At 40.0% G+C, this 20,893-nt stretch overlaps 1 protein-coding gene and 1 long non-coding RNA gene across 2 annotated transcripts in view; one reads left to right on the forward strand and one right to left on the reverse strand.

Annotated features, from left to right (window-relative positions):
• Positions 1-4,303: 4,303 nt before the first annotated feature.
• Positions 4,304-13,172, reverse strand: LOC120387380. The gene is made up of 3 exons (XR_005590141.1): positions 13,039-13,172; positions 5,543-6,618; positions 4,304-4,997 (listed from the first exon to the last, which is right to left on the reverse strand). It is a non-coding gene; the product is annotated as an uncharacterized LOC120387380 (long non-coding RNA).
• Positions 13,173-13,760: 588 nt separating this feature from the next.
• The window catches only part of FOXP2 (forkhead box P2), a 319,636-nt gene continuing 312,503 nt past the window's right edge, over positions 13,761-20,893 (forward strand). Inside the window, exon 1 of the mRNA XM_039508029.1 lies at positions 13,761-13,792. The gene's annotated coding sequence lies outside the window, so the exon portion shown is untranslated. The remainder of the gene's footprint in view (positions 13,793-20,893) is intronic.

The raw sequence follows: 20,893 nt of genomic DNA on the forward strand, positions 1-20,893 counted from the left end.
TAGGGTGACCAGATGTCCTGATTTTATAGGGACAGTCCCGATATTTGGGGCTTTTTCTTACATAGGCTCCTATTACCCTCCACCCCCTGTTCCAATTTTTCACACTTGCTGTCTGGTTATCCTACTCTCAGTGCATCTCTAAAATACTTATCCTCTATTATTAAATATTATATTTTGATTAGATTAGTGATGATAATCAGTATAACAGTAATTAATGTATAGAAAAATCATAATGTAACACTTAAATTATATACCTAAGGAGATGTGAATGACAGTATATGTTTCCTTGTCATGTGCAGTAAATACTTTGAACCAAATTCCATTCTCTGTTACTAGATACACATACACACATTTGTATATACATTCAGCTCTTATTGACTTGAATGTGGTCTCTGAAGGTAAAAGTAGAATGTTTCTTATCATTGTGAATGTGCTGTCTTACTACAGGGGACTTATATTTTTATTAATTCCTTTTTGTTGTCAGATATGAAATTCTGTGGAGTGAATGCTGTCACTTTACAATGGTATGTTTTGAACAAGTTGGTTTAGTCCATGACCCTGAGAAAAAAAGAATGGCCATAATGAGTCAGACCAATGGTCCATCTAACTCAGTATCCTGTCTTCTGACAGTGGCTGCTGCCGTGTGCTTCACAGGGAATGAACAGAACAGGGCAATTTATTGAGTGATCCATCCACTGTAGTCCAGTTCCAGCTTCTGTCAGTCAGATGTTTAGAGATGCCAAGAGCATTGGGTCAAGTATCAGAGGGGTAGCCATGTTAGTCTGTATCCACAAAAACAATGAGGAGTCCGGTGGCACCTTATAGACTAACAGATTTATTTGGGCATAAGCATTGGGTTGTGTCCCTAATCCTCTGGCTAATAGACATTGATTGACCTATCCTCCATGAACTTATCTAGTTCTTTCTTGAACCCAGTTGTACTTTTTGCCATCACGACATCCCCGGCAATGAGTTTCACAGGTCATTTTGTATTATCTAGAGACTTTGCCACGTCACTGTTTACCTCTTTTTCCAGATCATTTATGAATATGTTGAACAGCACTGTTCCCAGTTCAGATCCTTGGGAGACTCTGTTATTTATATCTCTTGACTGAAAATACTGACCATTTATTCCTATCCTTTGTTTTTTATCTTTTAACCAGTTACTGTTCAATGACTGGGCCTTCCCTTTCATCTCATGACTGCTTACTTTGCTTAAGAACCTTTGGTGTGGGATCTTGTCAAAAGGTTTCTGAAAATTCAAGTACACTATATCAACTGGATCACCCTGGTCCACATTTAATTTGTGGCAAACTAGGGTGTGAATCGACCCCTTGTTAGCCTGCCACAAACTAACTGTCCATGTGGACTCTGCTTAGGTGCATTAACAGTTCATTAGTGTTTAATCTAGTTTGCTTTCAAACTGTTAATGCTCGTCAGCAGGGTCCACACAGATAGTCTGAGGTAGGCTAGTGTGAGATTGAGTCCTGTGAATTAAATGTTCATATAGACAAGCCCTAAGTTTGTGAATGGAAGTTAGGGAATGTTCTTTTATTCTGTGTTTGTACAGCACCCAGCACAGTGGAGTACAGTGCCTAGCACAATGGGGTCTTTATCCTAATTGGGGTCTATAGGCACTAGTGTAATATAATAATAATAATTAATAAGGAGCAGGAGGCAGATTGAAGATTGAATGTGTTAGCTGTCTGTGACTGAAATACTGTGTATCTCAACTTCTTTCTTGCTCGTGGAGCTAAATCTTGTTTGATAAAAATTATAATTGATGTATTTTGTTTTCCTCACATTATGTTGACTTTAAACGTGCATTTTGTGTTTTATGTTTTAAAAGATTTATTAATTGGGTGAATCTTCTACCTGTATATATTTTGCAAATACATATTTTATATACTGGACTAAGTGATTTGTCAGTGTGTTTTCTGAAACACTGTGCTGTACCATGCAGCAACTCTCTGGCTTCCATTGTTCAAAGAGACATTTTCAGGTTCCTGTTTAATTTGGCTATTTTTGCACTGTACAGATGTGATGAGAACAAAATGTAAGATGTGCCATGTTAAGGAATTTATAAAAACAACAAAAATCCTACTAGTATTTTTTACTTGCAGGGATAGCACTTTTGAGACTTTTTTGGGTAGTTTTAAAAACAAGGAAGAATTATCATTGCCCCTTTAAGAAATGGGTGGACTAAAACAGACTGAAATAAAATGGATCAACCAAAAAAAAGAGTGCAATTTTGAGTATCCAACCTACTAGCTTGTCAAGAAATTGTTCCAGGGATTTCCAGTTTGCAAGAAACTGCCAGCTCTGGATTTTAACCAGAAAAGCCATGCAATATACAAGGGTGTACTGTAGGATTTGGGGGAAGTAGAATTCCAGAGACAAGTGTAACTTAACTTGAGGCTTTCTTTTATGAAAAGAGGTGACTGTAAGTATAAAGTGACAGAAGAATCCTGGGAAGTGTAACGTAGGCACAGCATGGACCCAGAGGTAGTGAGGACAAAAGCAGAGATTTAGGGCTTGCCTACACAGTGGGATTTTTGCAGATTAAGTTTGTGTGGACTAACTCTTGCAGAATAACTATTTCAAAATAATTGTGTCCGCATGGCCAGCTTTTGCTTACTTCTCTCTGAATCATTGTGTATACATGGCACTGACCTTTTTTGATACAGACATCCAGCATTCTGGAAATGTATCCCAGGGTGCTTTGTCCTGCTACTGGACTCTGTGCGTTCTGGGATTTTTTTCACAGCTCATTGTGGGACATCTGCCACATGCTACTGGAAGTCAGGGATTTGAGGTCACAGCAGCAAATTCATGTGATTCCTCTCTGTGTGTCCCATGATACTCCTGTCTTTTTTGAGTCAGTGCCATTTTGCAACTGCTGTCAGCCAGCGTGAGGGGAACACAGCTGAGTGCTGTGGTCCAGGCACTTGTTAAAACACAGTATTTGGAATCATGCATCTGGGTGGCTTTGGCTTTGGAAGCCAGCCACTGTGCCGCTGAGTCATTTTCAGTAGAGCAGGAGGGGGAAGAGGATGAAATCAGCAACTAATTGTGGATAAAGCTTTTTTGGAGCAGCTGCACTCAGGAAAGGACAGTGATGCTGACCAGCAATGGAGGCAGAATTTCAGGATGCAAAAAGCTACTTTCAAGATCTGCTTGAAACTCACTCGGGAGCTGCAGTGCCATTACACCAACATGAGAGCTGTCTTCAGTGTGGAGAAGCCATTGCTCTCCAGAAGCTCACCACCCCTGTTTGCTACCAGTCAGTAGCTAACCAGTTTGGTACATCAACTGTTGGGGCTGTTGTCATGGATGTGTGCGTTGCTATAAAGGAGGTGCTTATGGCATGGGTCATAAATATTGGCAGTGCATAGGAGGTTAATAGATTTGTGCAGATGAGGTTCGTGAATTGTATTGGGGCCACTGATGGGACCCATGTGTCTATTCTTTGTCGTCTCCACAGGCCTCCTTGTTTATAAACAGAAAGGGGTATATCTTCATGGTGCTGGAAGGCCTGGTTGATCACTGTAGCAGGTTCACTAATATTAATGTAGGGGTCTGGAAAGGCCCATGATACAGGAGACTTTCAAAACTTACACCTAATTTATTTAATGAAAAATGGAAATTTCACTCCCAGGACCTCTCTGCACATTAATGGTGTTCTGATTCTCTGCAGTTTACCCTCTGTTTACCTGGCTTTTGAAGCCTTTTCCTGGACACTTAGACAGGAGAAAGGTTCTGTTCAACTATACCTTGAATAGCTGTAGAATGACAGTGGAGTGTGTTTGGAAGAGATGGCTGCTGAACAATATCTGCCACGTATGAGAACTGCTTGTTGTGTTTGCATAACATTTGTGAGAGCAAGGGAGACAGCCTCGTTGACGGGTGGGAGACAGAGGTCTAGAGACTTTCAGATCCCTATGAACAGGCAGAAAGGCTTCCTGTGCAAATTTCAGCAAATTGTCTGAGCCATAGGATCAGGGATGCCTGGACGCCTCTTTTGAGGCAAAGAGAAGAAATGTTGAAATACAATTGGATTATGCATTGGGGTGGGGTTTCATTAATCTGTGTGTATGGATTTAGTGAAATAGAAATTTATATTGCTTTTTAAATGTTTTGTACTATGGTTTTTGGAAAGGGCATTTTATTATGTGTATAGGATATGTGATATTTTATGAAACTTTGTGAAACTTTTGTCAAAAATAACCTTTACAGAACATCAAATAGCGCAAACAATAAAAACATGTATTGAACAAAACTGTGCAAACTTTTATCCATTGTAACACAAACCCCAACATAAAACAATGCAAACTATGCAAAATTATGCAAAACACTGCATACCTTCTACAACATTACAATGCAAAGCTGCACCACATGACAAAAAAGTACTATGTCCACACATGTTGGTGCTGCACTGGTCACAGGCATATGTGGGATTTTTTCCTAGTGCTTTTGCCTTGGCATGTGCAATGGCACAGGAAGAAATCATTGTTTGTGATGGGGGTGAAAGAGGTTCCCGGTAGTCACTTTTTTTCAGAATCCTGTGGTGTCAGGTGGGAAAGGAGATGTCTATGGTTTGAGCTTTGGGAAGGGTGCTGCTGCTCTTAGTATGCATTGTTCTCTCGAGGCTGCAGGAGAGGACTGAGCTGGGGTGGAGGTGGTTGCGCAGTGGCAGAACAGTGCATCAATACGTTCTGCATCAAGACAGTTGGTATTTGTGTGAGCTCCAGGAGGGGTGTCTTCATCATCCTGTCCCTCTTTGAACGTTCTCTGTCCTTCTGTGTCTCTGCAAGGAGAACTTCCCTCCACTCCTCTGTTGTCTGATCTCTCTTCTGAGATGTTATCATGAGGTCCCCAAACATTTCGCCTTTGGTCTTCCTTTTCCTGCCCCAGAGAGAATGTAGTCAGGCGTTCCACTGTTGATTATGGTTCTGTCCTTCAAGGCCGCCGGGTGTCAGGTGCAGAAGCTGGGGAAGCTGAGAAACAGAATAAATAGTTATTGAAGTGATTCATGTCTCCATGGCAACAATGATACAATGTTGCTTCTTCCTCAAATTTGGAATGACATTTCAATAGTCTCTTCCCAGTCTGGGGAGAGCTTAGAGATGGTAAGAATTGTTTCACCTTACTTCTCCTTCATATAGGAACACTGTTCTAATCCTAGGCTGTCAGTGCATTGGGTGGCTGGGGTAGGCAGTGGCATTTGGGTGGGATTCGGCTGGTGGTTTCCAGGGGTTAGGAATCTAGGTGTGGTTAGAAAGATTTGGAGGTTTGCATAGTGAGAGGGATAGCACAGGGGGTTGGTGCTGGGGTGGCAGATGGCCAAGGGAGATGAAAATATCATGGAAATAATTCTTGCAGAGCTGGAATTCTCTGCTATGGTTGGCATTTTGAGCTTATGGAGAGAAGAGGCTAGAAGCTGAGCTCACATCCACCTAAAATGGCAGAATCCACTGGACAGCCAGAACAAAAGTTTGTTGAAACTACCAATACAGTTTTATAGTAATATAGCACATAATACTTATTGGCAGAGGTTCCCTCCATGGAACTATCATGCTGAGTTTAGACATGGGTTTCAGGAGCTGCCTGTTCTTCAGGGTCTGACTCATGCTCTTGCACGGCGAAGAGATCCTGATTTTCACAGGATATCTTCTCCACACCAGTATCCTGGTTGAGGTTGTCCTTGGTGCCTTCAGCATTGTCCAGATCCAGAATATACTGGGATTCAGTGATGGCCTTCTTCATAAATCCCACTCAGCTCCTCATAGTATAGTCAGGAGCTTGGAGCACTCCCAGAGGTCCCGTTTCTGTCCTTGGCTTTTTTATAGTTCTGCTGGAGCGCTGTGCCTTTGCTGTGGCATTGAGCCTTGTCCCAGGACTGACCCCTCTCAGCCATTTGCTTAGTTAAATGTTTATAGATTTTCATATTATGGTGGCTGCTGTTGAAGGAGGACTCCACTGTCCCTTCTCACCAGAGCACAAGGAAATCCATGACCTGTTCATGGCACTGTGTGGATGCACAAGGCATAATTGTTATAATGCTCCAGGAGTGTGTAATTGCAGATGGGATGCTTCTGGCTGCACACCAGCATTTAAATGGGGAGGTAACATCTGGCCATCGTGACCCCCAAGCAGTAGAGAGTGCATGGGTAAACAGACGGGTCAATTCTGGTGTGAAGCACTGCAGTGTGACATACCAGTGGGAGAATTGAAAAGTTAACTCAAAATATAGATGCATGCATACAACCTTTTCCCACACAAACGCATTCAAAAAAACCAATAAAATCCAAAAAAACAGAAGTGGTTTTTCCAATTTGCACTAACTAGCCAGTTAATTAGGAAGAAGAATTGTGTTATGTGAACACAGCCCACTTTAATTGAAAAAATGGCCGTTAGTCCAAAATAAGACGCTTGTGTAGATGAGCCTTTAGTTGAAGTTGTGGAATGCTGGAAGTCATCAGAAAGAGACAGTGAGAGGCAATAGGAGTATGGCTGTCAGTAGCTGCTTGGAAAGACAGAGGTTTGGATTTGGAAGCTGATGGAATAGTATAGTTGTGATATTTTGTTTATACCAATCTGAGATTCACTTTATTGCCTCTTTAAAAAAAAAAGAGAGAGAGAATTGAGCAAAATACAATAACTTTTAAACATCAACATTTATTGATTTTTTTTAGGTTACTTTAAACCTTTCTGACAGATTGTAGCCAAAAGGAGTGAAATTACTTGATTTTCAGAGATGATGAGCAGCCACAAATCCCATTGAATTCAAGTAGCTGTGAAAACCACACCCTAAAAATACTTACTGTTAATACTTCCAGAAAAAAATCCTACCTTGTTTTCAGACTAATAGTACTCCAATAGCCAGTGCAGATTATTTTGAAAGGACACTGGCTCTGGGTTTGAATACCTAAAGAAAACAACTGTTTTCATGTTAAATAACATGGAATAGTTATTGATGTTAAAAGTTAAGATTTGCAGTTACCTTTTCTGAAATAATAATTGATTAAAAAAAATCTCTATAGGGAGACAATTCGCCACGGTAAACAGTTAAAGTTCAAGACAAATCTAAGATAATTTTTGAGTACCAAATATATTTATCTAGATCTCTCTAATTTATTCTAATCTAACCTATTTTGTGTACTTTGTGTACTAATATGTAATTTACCCATCCCAGTACTTCTATTTATGTGACCTCCATCATCATAGCAGCTGAGAGCCTCCTAAATATTTGATAAATAAATAAATATACTAGTAACTAGATAGTTCTCTTTCTTTCTTTACAGTAGGAGAATTAGACTAACTAGTTTACATAATTTTGTTTGCTTCTGTGTTTGTGTTTGTGTGTGTGTGTGTGTGAGAGAGAGAGAGAGAGAGAGAGGTGATTCTGATGTATAACCTAAGTAGAATAACTAAGTTTTCCGTTTATTTTTTCAAGTAGTGAGGTCTGTGGCCCTTCCTATCTCTCAAGGGAGTGAATTTAATAGCAGCGCTTCTGCGGCAGCACTTTAAAGTGCCTTGTGTGGTCGCGGCATAGTGGTGGGAGAGAGCTCTCCCAGCACTCTAAACAAAACCACCTCAACGAGGGGCGTAGTTCTTCCATCCTGTTAATAACTGTTGTTCCTTGAATTTCATCCAGTTTCTAGTCTTGAGCTACCTAGAACTGCAATAGCTTTCTGCCTAGGTCCAAAGCAATTAGGATGCTATAGCTAGTTGTATGGCAATTTGATCTTAAATATTTAAGAGAGCAGAGCATTGGTTTGGTTTGGGGCAAATACTCAATGTAAACACACAGGTGGGGAAGCAGTCCCTGAGAGGAAAATCATTATGCAAAAATAAGAATGCATGGTGGAGTTGGCTATGCCACTGCACTTCAGGTTCAATATGTACACTCTGATATATTTTAAATACCTCAGTGTTGTGGGGCCTGACAGAAGAGCAAACTACTTTTGCCCATGTCCTCATAGGGAAAGGAGAAGAACGGGGGGCGTGTAGTTAAAAGGGAGAATGGAATTTGAGCAAAGGAGAATTTACACACCTAAGATAGACCTGTAGGCTGCAGAAGACAGAGAAGACTTGGAGAAAGACACTGCCAGGGTGCCAGAAAGATACTTTTAAGGATCACATTTACTTTATGTATTTCACAACTTTCCTATTCTCAGGTGTATTCATCTTATTCTTCTGTGCAGATCCATTATGACTGTGAATTCCTGTATATTAAATATACTAAAAATTAACAGCCATTTCTATGCTGGCATTTAAGGTTACAGTCTCTCAGTACCTATTGGAGATAGGCAGAGAGAGTCAGTGCATTATGCACGGATTGGTTTGATCCATTAGCAGGGCATAGTTGGAGGTAATTATCACAAGTAATCATGCATGTTCTCTTTCAGCATTACATAATTCCAAATTACCCACAATTCTGAATTTTTTTGTAAAGGTTTTTAATACTTTTCATTTATGCTCTTTGTGAATAAAATAACAACACTTAAAAAAAAAACACGTACCCCCACTCCTCTGTGGGGCCTGTATGCTCCAGCACTGTTCTATAGTACATTTTATTTCATTACCAGAATGAATGTTGGAACCTCACATCAAATGTTAGTGTGTGATTAGCATTGGATCTGCAATTTGTAGAAGTACAAGAAAGAGAAGCAAGGTCCATTAATATTTAATAAAATACCCATCTGACCTGTTTCATTTGCGGCCAACAATATTCAATATTCAGCCAACAATAACAAAGCTGTTGGATTTTTTTTATTTTAAGGTGTATCACTGGCTGCCTCCCATGCCTCCTGGTTGCCAACAAAAACATAGCCATTCCCCTGGGTCTCTCTTCCAAAGCTTACCACCAGGTTTCCTCTCTCTGTCCATGTCAGCAACTCTCTTCACCCTTCCCCTTTCTACTGCAGTTTCCGCCTCCACTTATAGTGGAATCACCTGATCCAATCCAGGTGTGCTTCTTTAGTAATCAGGGTTAAGAGGCGAGCCATCCTGTTACATGGTCACATTTAACCATTTCAGAGGTTATATATAAAATGGCTATCATAGACATGCCATGCCAGGGTTACACAAGCTTCCCTATCTAGCTCTATCAATGCACATCCTCAATGAGGTGACCAGATATTCTGGTACCTGCAGGCACACAGTGCAGTGTTGCATATTATAGAGAGTTTTCAGGTTTATAATACCGTGACTCCGTTGAATGTCAGTGTGTGCACACAGTTAAATTAGCAGACAGGCATGTGGTTCATTTTAACCTCTCAAATATGTCCTGAGACTTTAAGGCAGACGTTAGGCAGCCAATGTATTGCGGGAAGGAAAGTTGGAAGCTCGAGAAATGGAGGAACTATCAGAGATTTTCACAATAGTATGTATTCCACTACAGTCCTCCCTCCCTGCTACTAAACCTACCTGCAGTCACCAAAATAGCCAACCCCAATCACACTCCTCCATTAACAAACACATCCGGGAGTTATCAGTCCCTCTCTTACAAATCTTTTCATGTTCTCCGTGATATTTACTCACCAACCCCTCCCCCCCGCAAAAAAACAATTTTTTTTGTGGTTTGTGTCTCAAATCTGCCACCTCTGCGGAAGCCAAAAGAAAAACATGCTACACCCTTAGGAGAACCCCCACAGCTGCCAAACCATCTTTCACCTCTTCCAGTCACACATGCTTCCAACATGATTTCTTTCCTGCACCTTTCAGAACAAGACTTCTCTCAGCTGCCCAACTCTCCCATACTCAAGTGGCTATTAAAATCAGGTCTATGCCATGGTCATACTATACACAGTACTTTAAAAAGATAAAATACAAGTTTTTTGTGGTCTGGAGAGGTTATTAGGGAGACAAACTTAAAAGAATTCCTGAAAGAAGTGAGTGTTAAGGAAGGATTTGAAGGAGAGGTACTTGGCAGACAAGAAAAAGGGAGACTCAGACATTGAGGAGAATATTAATAAAGAAGGTGTTTTGGCATCTGAATTTTAAAATCTGGCCATCCTACTCATGACCTGCAAACCCTCTACTATTTCTGTTCTCTGGGATTTGTGAATAGATCAGAGCTCATTGGGTTGAATAGTGCACATGAACTGGGGAATTTATTATGTAGATAAATAGGTACTGGACTGAGACCACCTGTCTCACTTTTGCTTGTGACCTCAGGCAATATTTGAAATCAAATATATCCAGAGATGGGGAAAACGTGTGCCAGCTTACCACACCATGTAATCTCCCCTGGTAGAAAAAGGTTTACTTTTGTAAAGTTATTTTCATTTCGTAATCATATAATACTCTAGCATCTTACCGTACACATGATAATGTTAAGCTAAATTACATAACAATTATTTTTTCTTTTTATAGCAGTATATCCAGCACTTGATTCTTCAGCTAGGTAGTGAAATTCTCCTGTTGCTGAAATTTATGACCCTTTAATACTCCCTATTTTCTGATTTCCCCCACCCCTCCCTGCATTTTTTACTTTTTCATTTCATACAGACCTTCATCTATGCATGACTGCTCCCAAAGTTGTGACAGAAGTATATATTTACAGAGGGTGGCACAGATTCTTGTGAATCTTCTGGGTGCAATTTTGACAACAAATAGCAGGTACAGGAAATCAAAAGAAGACTTCATAGCCTATGCAGCCTCCCAGCCACACATAAACCAGCCAATACAAATCCAGCACTACCGGGCTTACTGTTGTAAGTGGCTAGTCCGTGCGATCTAATACTCCCATAGCTGCTGCAACAAACTAATCTGCTGAGAACAGGGATCCATATTCATAAGGGTAGAGAAACCAGGAATTCTGTTGGGTACTGTTGAATTTTCCATTTACAAGATTTACTCTGAGCAGAGCATCTCAAGAGGGAAAAATAGAAAAATGCACTTATGTTATTAATAAATCATTCTTTTGTCTTAAATTATTAACTTTCTTCTTCCTCTCCTCCACCATTGCTGGCACACACATATCTAGACCAAAATACAATATGTGGGAGTGCCCGAGATATTTTGATTATTATTTCTTTTGTCACTACTGTGTGCAGCAAAGAAATGCTTGTATAAGGCCTGGTCTACACTACGAGTTTATTTCTAATTTAGCAGCGTTAAACCGAATTAACCCTGCACCCGTCCACACAACGAAGCCCTTTATTTCGATATAAAGGGCTCTTAATATCGATATCTGTACTCCACCCCGACGAGGGGAGTAGCGCTGAAATTGACGTTGCCATTTTGAATTAGGGTTAGTGTGGCTGCAATTCGATGGTATTGGCCTCCGGGAGCTATCCCACAGTGCACCATTGTGACCGCTCTGGACAGCAATCTGAACTTGGATGCACTGGCCAGGTAGACAGGAAAAGCCCCACGAACTTTTACCCAGCATGGAGCACTGATCAGCACAGGTGACCATGCAGTCCCAGAATCAAAAAAGAGCTCCAGCATGGACCGTATGGGAGATACTGAATCTGATCTCTCTATGGGGAGATGAATCTGTTCTATCAGAACTCCGTTCCAATAGACGAAATGCCAAAACAGTTGAAAAAATCTCCAAGGCCATGATGGACAGAGGCCACAACAGGGACTTAACACAGTGCTGCATGAAACTTAAGGAGCTGAGACAAGCGTACCAGAAAGCCAAAGAAGGAAATGGACGCTCATCGAGGGAGAGTCGACTGACGACTGTAGCTATCCCACAGTTCCCACACTCTCCGAAAACCATTTGAATTCTTGGCTGAGCTCCCAAAGCCTGAAGGGTCAAAAACATTGTCGCAGGTGGTTCAAGGTATATGTTGTCGCTCCCCCCTCCCTGTGAAAGCAAAGGGAAAAAAATTCTTTCTCGCCTTTTTTCAGTGTCACCGTATGTCTACTGGATGCTGCTGGCAGACACGGTGCTGCAGTGCTACACAGCAGCATCCCCTTTCCTTGCCTTGCAGACGGCAGACAGTACAGTAGGACTGATAGCCATCATCGTCATCCTGTGAGTGCTTCTGGCTAGCCTCGGTGAGGTCAGGTGGGGGCGCCTGGACATAAATGGAAATGACTCCCAGGTCATTCTCTTCTTTAAGCTTTGTCTAATGGAGATTCAGTCCTGCCTGGAATATCATAGCAGCTAGGGGCTGCCCTCCACTCCCCCCTTTGATCTCTGCTTGCAGAGGTAATAAAGTCAGTGTTGTTATTCATGCATTCTTTATTACTTCATCACACAAATGGGGGGATAACTGCCACGGTAGCCCGAGAGGAGGGAAGCAACTGGTGGCGTTGTTGCAGGGGCACCCCCTAGAATGGCATGCAGCTCATCATTTCTGTGGGATGTCTGGGGCTCTGACCAGAGCGGCCGTTTGTCTCTCTGGTTCTTTAGTAGGCTTGCCTGATATTCTAGGCAGGACTGACTCTCCATTAGACAAAACTTAAAGAAGGGAATGACCTGGGGAGTCATTCCCATTTTTGTTCAAGCGCCCCCGACCGACCTCACCAAGGCCGACCAGGAGCACCCATGACAGCAGCAGATGGTACAGTGTGACTGATAACCGTCTCTGCTAACTTGCAAAGGCAAGGGGATGCTGCTGTGTAGCACTGTAGTACCGCGTCTGTTAGCAACATCCAGTAGATATATGGTGACAGTGAAAAAAGGCTGAACGGGCTTCATGGTTGCTGTGCTATGGTGTCTGCCTGGACAATCCAGGGAAAAGGGCGCAAAATGATTGTCTGCCGTTGCTTTCACGGAGGGAGGATTGACTGACGACATTTACCCATAACGACCCATGACAAATTTTTGGCCCCATCAGGCATTGGGATCTCAACCCAGAATTCCAATGGGTGGGGGAGACTGCGGGAACTATGGGATAGCTATGGGATAGCTACCCACAGTGCAATGCTCCAGAAGTCGACACTAGCCTCGGTACATGGATGCACACCACTGAATTAATGTGCTTAGTGTGGCCGCGTGCACTCAACTTTATACAATCTGTTTCCAAATATCGGTTTCTGTAAAATCGGAATAATCCCATAGTGTAGACATACCCTAAGAGTGCAAAGTCTTCATCAGCAGATTTATCTGTCTGTCTAGGTACTTCAAATGATCTTCATCAGCATAGTATCTGTTGTCTGGTAGGTAGCCTAGTTACTCTGGGCTCTCATCACTTGGTTGCAAGTCCCTGTTGCTGTAAGGAAAATTTTAGATGCTTTTAAAATAAAATTAATCAGACTGGGACACAACTATCAGTGGAGTTGAGCAATATCTTGAAGAAACAAATATCATGTCATGAGATTCAGTTGTTATTGTTTACAGAGGATCCGGATGTGTTGAGTTAATGTTTTCCTACAGTTTGTACTTTGTATCCTTGTCCACCCTTGGCTAGAGAAGGCTGGAGAGGAAATAGTAGGTCTTTAGCTGGCGGAAATTGTCAGAGGACCAATTGCTTTAAATTGTAGTGGCCTCTACTTAAAAATCAGCCTCTTGCAGCAGACATTCTATTCAGTTATAAACTGATATTTAATCTTCCAATTTTGTTAAAGAATATAAAATAAGTATTGGCAAGACAACTCTGAGTATTTGCGTACTTCTGATACCTTTCATCCTTGTCATTCATAGATTCATACATTTCAAGGCTGGGAAAGCTAGTCTGAGATCCTGCATAAAACACATCATAGAACCCGATTCAATAGTTTCTGCATCAAGCCCATAAGTTCTGTTTGAACTAACACATGTCTTTTAGGAAGATATCCAATCTCGTTTTAAAGATTGCAAGTGGTGAAGAATCCTCTACATCCCTAGGTAGGTGGTTCCAATGCTTAATTACTCTCACTATTAAAAATTTGAGCATTAGTTCTTGTCTGAATCACAGTTTTTTCATCAATACCTTTAGCTTCCCTTATCAACTGTCTGACTTTTCTAACAGCTAATTTGTATTAACTGCTGTCAACTTCTCTTTTCGGGTCTCTGACCAAAGTATGGTACACAGATAGCACTCACTGCATTGATTTATTATTATTTTCCTGGTAAATTAAACTCTGGTGAGGAAATATGAGCTCAAGTGTTTTCAGTATGTTGATGGCACGCAGAGATTTATAGCTCTACCTATCCAACCCAGAGAGTGTAGGTGAGTCCCTTTTCCTATATCTGAATTAAATAGGGGCATGGATGAGAGTAAGCTTTCTGAGACAGTCCAATTAAGACTGAAATAATTATGGTAGGTTTAGTGAAATAACCAAAGGATAAGGTAGAGGTTGTACCACCCCCTCAACGGTGGGTGTTGGACCATTTTTTTGTTAATAAAGTTTGCGGTTTGGATGTCTGGTTATATTCACGGTTGCTTTTAAATGACCAATCAGCAATAGTGATTTTTTTCTCGTTTGCATCTAGTCAGGAAATTGTGACCTTTCCTAGTGCGTGCAGGCCTTGCTAGTATGATCCATGTCTGTGTAACTTCTGGACTACCATCAGGCTCTGTGCCTGGGGGTACACCTTAAATCCGTCAGTGGCTACAGTTAGTGCAGAACGTAGCAGCTTACTTGTTAAACTGGCCTCCTTGTGAAGTTTAAGGTGTTGCTTTTGACCTATAAAGTCCTTAATGACCTTGGGATGTCTCACGTGAGAGATCACTTTTTTCCCCATGTAATACTGCCATTGTTGAGATAAGCAGAGGTGCCTGAATTGGCACTCTTAAGAGAAGGAGCATTCTCCATGAAGGTTTATTGATTTGGGGACTGTATTTCCTCAATCTCCTGGGTTGACGAGAGCTCAGACATTCAGGGCATAATGCACAGCCCACATATTTGAGTAGGCATTTGTGGGAGGGCTCAGGTAATCAGGTAGGCTGAGTTTTTGTGGGCCGTATGACAATGATGAGATTCTCATTGCATCTGTAAGGTGTTTTGCTGACTGGTGGTTGATATAATGACAGTATTGGGAGAATGTATTTTTTGTTCTAGTTTTGTAATGATTTTTGTATTGTATTTCTAATTGCACAGACATATACAGTCCAGAATATGTCTTATGTTACTTTATTTAAATTCCTATACATACACATAGAAGAAATACAGACTATAATCACAGTTGTGATTCCCTTAAAACTGAAATGTAGCATTATTGGATTACTTGGAAGTTGTTATTCATATTTTAACATAAAGATCCAGTAATGTTATGGTTGGATTTGTTTGTTTTTACTTGGATATTTTTCATGACTCTACTAGTTTAAATGGAACTTGTTGATAGAACAACATTTTTGGATGTTTAAAATATTTTTTTCTGTAAAGCTACCTGTATTGAGCAATTAAAAAGATCTCTAAACACCTCTCAGTCTTCTTGGATTTTTTACTAAAATATTTCTATTACCCTTTCCTAACTTGTTTTCCTTCACTGAACACTGAAATTTTAGAAGCAGAATATTAAACAATCACTACCCCTAATTTCTATGTCTGCTTTAAGCAATGAGGTCAGGAAAGTTCAGGTGAACACTGATTACGCTGAGAATGGTGAGATTTGCTTTTATTTTAAGATGGTAATAGGATATAAAATCTGTGAAACCATAAAATATCTTACGGATGATAAAGAAAGAACAGCTTTATTTTCCTGTAGCACATACAATTATAGAATCTGCACTCCATTAATTTGTTTTTTAAGAAATCAGAATTGGATAAAGGCAATAGTTTGTACTTCACTGAAATTTGGCAATCTGTGCATGCGATTTATGATTAACTTACATTAAAGCAAGCTATATCCTGGCCTCCAAAAGTACATCTCAGTTACAGTTAGGGTGAGTAAACTGGTAAAATCATCATAGTCTAACGTGTTAGTTATTCTCATTCAGTCCTGGTACAATTAAAATAATGTAATTAGGAAGGTCCTACCTATGGATCACTTTTGTGTCTTTTAAAATTTGCGTTCCAATATTGCATTGCTGGTATCTGATATATGTTATCATGCAAACTGAATCCAACTTTTAACTCTCTGCTTGGAATGAAAAGTCCTCTTGGGATTCTAACATACTTCACAAAAATGATACTCTAGAGTGACTATCGTATACAAAGAGTCTTGGGAAGTAGGGTGGGTTTATTTTTTTTTAATACAGCAGAAGCCTATTTTAATTTCTTTGCCTAATTAACCTGCATATATAACATAATCATAGTTTCAGAACAAGTAGATTATTAAAAGTATACAATTAATTCCTGTTAGATCAAAATGACTCTCTTAAACCTATTCAAGGTTTTAATTCTAATACCAAATATAAAATATAAATGTTAAAATTGAGCTCCACTATTGGTGATGAATCCTGAGAGCTATGGAATATGTAATTCTTCTGGGCTCATTGGAAATTAATGTAATGTTCATTGTATAATTTTTTACATTAAAATTACTTTGGTGTTTAGAGAAGATTAATCTCTTTCGATCTGCTTAAAGACCATTTCAGACCACTAGGGTCTGACAATAGCCCTTTACTGAGAGTTTAAGTTGTTGCAATCTAATTTTTACACAGACTTCAATAAGCCATGTTGCAATAATTCTAATAACAAGTGCATTGAAAATTATGATGATAACTTATTTTTTAAAAGAATATATATTGTGTGTGCGTTACCAGAAATAAAGTTTTTACGTCTGGCACCAGACTTATTCAAAAACATTTTTTTAATTACCCACTGTCTTTGAGTTGACTGATTAGATGGGTAGTATACTGTAATTCCTGCTTAAATTTCTTTTGTAGATGTGAAGAATGGGTTATTCATCAGATTAATATTTCATTAGTTTTAGAATTTGTACAGTATATATTCCTCTGTTTTGGAGAAGGTCCACTGACAACTCAATAATTTTAAAATCTAATTACTTTCACTTGCTCAAATAAGTAAAGTTCATGGTGGTGGAAAGTATGCATGCATTACCATGGAAAAACAATTGAACACATATCCTTAAGTATAAGATTCATTTTTTTTCCTCTGTGAGAGACGTGTCTGTTTTATACTGTTAATTTTCTAAAAAGTCTCTGTGGTTTTTGAAAATATTAACAGTTTTGCAACTTAAAATATTTCAGGAATAGCAGCTAATGCAGAGTAATGAGGCTTGGCAGCAGCTGTTATTGGTTTATTTCAAAAGCTTTGTGTCTGATTCTATCAACCTACCTACAGATGTACATGTTCTTTCCGATGCATGATATAAACAGAGAACAAATAACTCATCATGATTTTAAGTAAGTAAATGGTAATTTTTAAGTGTATTTGAACTTCATTGTATTATACTAATAAATTGCCGAAATAAATGAGTTGCCACTAAAACTAAAGCAATTTTAAACTAAGCTAAAGAACAGGAACTTGTATAGAAAGGGAGATGAATGTTTGTCACTGAACCCTACTGAATCTAAACAAAGAAAAGATTACCTAATAGTCTTGCAATGCATTTGAAGTACAGTCTGCTATTTGTTTGGGAGGTGAATGGAATATATGTTTTGAAATTTCTCAACAGCAGCAGTTGTACTTCTTCAGTGGATAGACTTTAAGATGACAAAAAGTTCACATCTTTATTTTCTTATTTTAGCTACATTACTATGTTTATAAAATAAGGAGAATCCAAATTTTTAAGTGTCAAGGATTTTTTTTAAGTTGAAGGAAATTACAGCACTGCCTTTAAAACTTTATTCACATTTTATCTGTAAAGATTGGATATTGCAGACCATAGTTGTTGAGGCTTGTTACTAAAACAGTCAATACAAATTTAACTCATCAGATTTTGTCCTATATAGACAAATATATAATGACAGACTTAAAATAATTGTTTTGTTAAACCAAAAAGAAAATATAGTTTAATTATACATATTGCATAATCTTCTCTGCTTTTTTAAGAAATGAGCATTACATAGATATCTGTGAAGGAGATACATTTGTTTGGACCCAAGGGCAAGAATGCTACACAAATTTTTAAATGTTAGTAACACATCTATGTGATTTTTTTTTAAAGCTGAAAGGCATACAAATTATTTTGTTTAATTTTTAATCATAGTTTCCCCATTAGTTGCACCCACACTCATACCAGTCAGAAATGACTTTTTAAAGTTGTTGTATTTATAGTATAATTGTCCTAATTGAAATAAATTGTATGTATTACTTACTAAAATACAGTGTCTGGAAAGTAAGTACAGTAACTATCCAGCTGAAATGTTGAGAATAAATCTGACTTTTTTATGTTGCAATATTTGCATGTATGTATTAATTTAGGAGAGTATTTCTCATGCTGTATTTTGGGACTCCCAGAGGCGATGAGTCACCTCTCCAGAGGGCCTCAGAGTTTAAATTAATAAATTGAAATTTGAAAGTGGGATTTGCATCCCCATTTTTGTTCAATAAATAGCAACCTACCCCCCACTTGTGATTTTGATTCAGCATAGCACTTAAGCATATTTTTAAAGTTAAAGACATGCTTAAGCATGTTGACAAAAAGGGATGGTGTTAAGCACATGCTTAAAGTGAAGTACAGTATTAAGATTTCAGTCAGAGTCCCTTCACAATAAAATACTTTGACCATTGAAAAGTCAGTGTTTATCAACAGTTATTACATAAGACCGAACATTAACTCCAATAATTTGCATTGGTCTGTGGGCTACAGTTTAAGATTCATTGTCATAAGAACAGCTATACTGGGTGAGACCAGGTTCAGTCACAGAGACCCCCTTGGGACTGTCACCTGATGTACTGAAACTACCTCTGAGTCTGTCTTCCCTGCCAGGTTGGAACTTCAGAACCCTGTTTTGTTGAGCCAGACACTGAAGCCTGCTACAACACAGACCCAGGGTCTGAACCATGCTGTCAAAGCTGCAGACTTAACCGAAAACAGCTTAGCAGATCACCTCTCTCCAGCACCCAGACACCCAGCTCCCAATGGGATCCAAACTCCAAATAAATCCGTTTTACTCTGTATAAAGCTTATACAGGGTAAACTCATGAATTGTCCGCCCTCTATAACACTGATAGAGAGATATGCACAGCTGTTTGCTTCCCCAGGTATTAATCATTTATTCTGGGTTTACTAATAAACAAAAGTGATATTATTAATTATAAAAAGTAAGATTTAAGTGGTTTCAAGTAATAACAGACAGAACAAAGCCATCAAGATTCCAAGCCACCATTAATGGTCCACACTTTGCATAGTTACAATAGGACTTCAGATTAATACTTCATATTTCTAGCTTCAGATACAATAATGATACATTCATACAAATAGGATGAACACAGTCAGTAGATTATAAGCTTTGTAATGATACCTTACAAGAGACCTTTTGCATAAGGCATATTCCAGTTACATTATATTTACACTTATAAACATATATCCATAAACATATGGAGTGCAACATCACACCTTCTTCTCACAGTGGCCTATGTCAGATGTTTCAGATGGAATAAAAAGGGCAGAGCAATTTTGCGTGATCTACTCCCTGTTGTCCAGACCCAGTGTCTGGCATTTGGAGCATGGGGTTCTGTCCCTGACTATCTTGAATAATAACCACTGATGGACCTATCATCCATGAGCATATCTAATTACTTTTTTTGAACCCAGTTATACTTTTGGTTTTAACAATATCCCCTGGCAATGAGTTCCACAGATTGACATTGCGTTGTCTGAAGAAGTACTTCCTTCTGTTTGTTTTAAACCTGATGCCTATTAATTTCATTGGTTTTTGATCCCTGGTTTTTGGTTATGTGAAGGTACAAATAACACTTCCCTATTCACTTTCTCTATACCATTCATGTTTTTATAGCTCTCTCTCATATCTTCCCTCCCCCCAGCTGTATGTTTTCTAAATTGAACAGACCATCTTTTTAATCTCTCCTTGTATGGAACCAGTTTCATACCCCTCATCATTTTTGTTGTCCTTCTCTGTATCTTCTCCAGTTCTAATATATCCTTTATGAGATGTGGTTAGAACTGCATGCACTAGTTAAGGTGTGGACATACCATGGATTTATATAGTGGCATTATATTTTCTGTTTTATTTTCTATCCCTTTCCTAATGTTTCCTAACATTCTGTTAGCCTCTTCGACTGCCACTAAATATTAAGAACTATCCACGATCACTCCAAGATCTCTTTCCTGAGTGGTAACAGGTAATTTAGAACCCATCATGAAGGCTGTGAGTCTGTCACGGAGGTCATGGAAGTAATAGATTCTGTGACTTTCTGTGACCTTCATGACTTCTGAAGAGGCCGGTACAGCTGGCCCGGAGGGCCTCCTGAGCAGCTCAGGCAGCCCCTGGGCCAGCCGCACCAGTTGCAGCTGGCGGAGTCTCAGGCCACATACACCCCCCCACACACACACACAGCGGCTGGAGTTTGAGTGTGGGAGGGGGCTCTGGACTGAGTCAGGGGGTTGGGGTGCAGGAGGAGGTGAGGGCTCTGGGTGGCGCTTACCTGGGGAGGCTTCCCGGAAGTGGCAACGTGTCCCTCCCTCAGCTCCAAGATGGAGGCGTGGACAGGCGGTTATGCGCATTGCCTCAGCCTGCAGGCACTGCCCCCACATGTCCCATTGGCTGTGGTTCCCAGCCAATGGGAGCCATGGAGCGGGCGCTCAGGGTAGGGGTAGCACCCGGAGCCCCCCTGGCCGCGCTTCTGCCTAGGAGCCGAGGGACATGTCACCACTTCCGGGGAGCCGTGCAGAGCCAGGTAGGGAGCCTGCCAGCCCCGCCAACCCCCACCCCTCCAGGCAGTGGGAGGTCCCAGTCCACACACACACACCCAGAGCACCCGCAGCACCTCCCTAGAGCATCCAAGTTTTAGTTAAGGGTATATTGTACAAGTCATCGACAGGTCATGGGCTATGAATTTTTGTTTACTGCCTGTGACCTGTCCATGACTTTTACTAAAAATAGTTGCGACTAAAACGTAGCCTTACCCATCA

The sequence above is a fragment of the Mauremys reevesii genome, linkage group 1, assembly GCF_016161935.1.
Source record: "Mauremys reevesii isolate NIE-2019 linkage group 1, ASM1616193v1, whole genome shotgun sequence".
NCBI lineage: Eukaryota > Metazoa > Chordata > Testudines > Geoemydidae > Mauremys > Mauremys reevesii.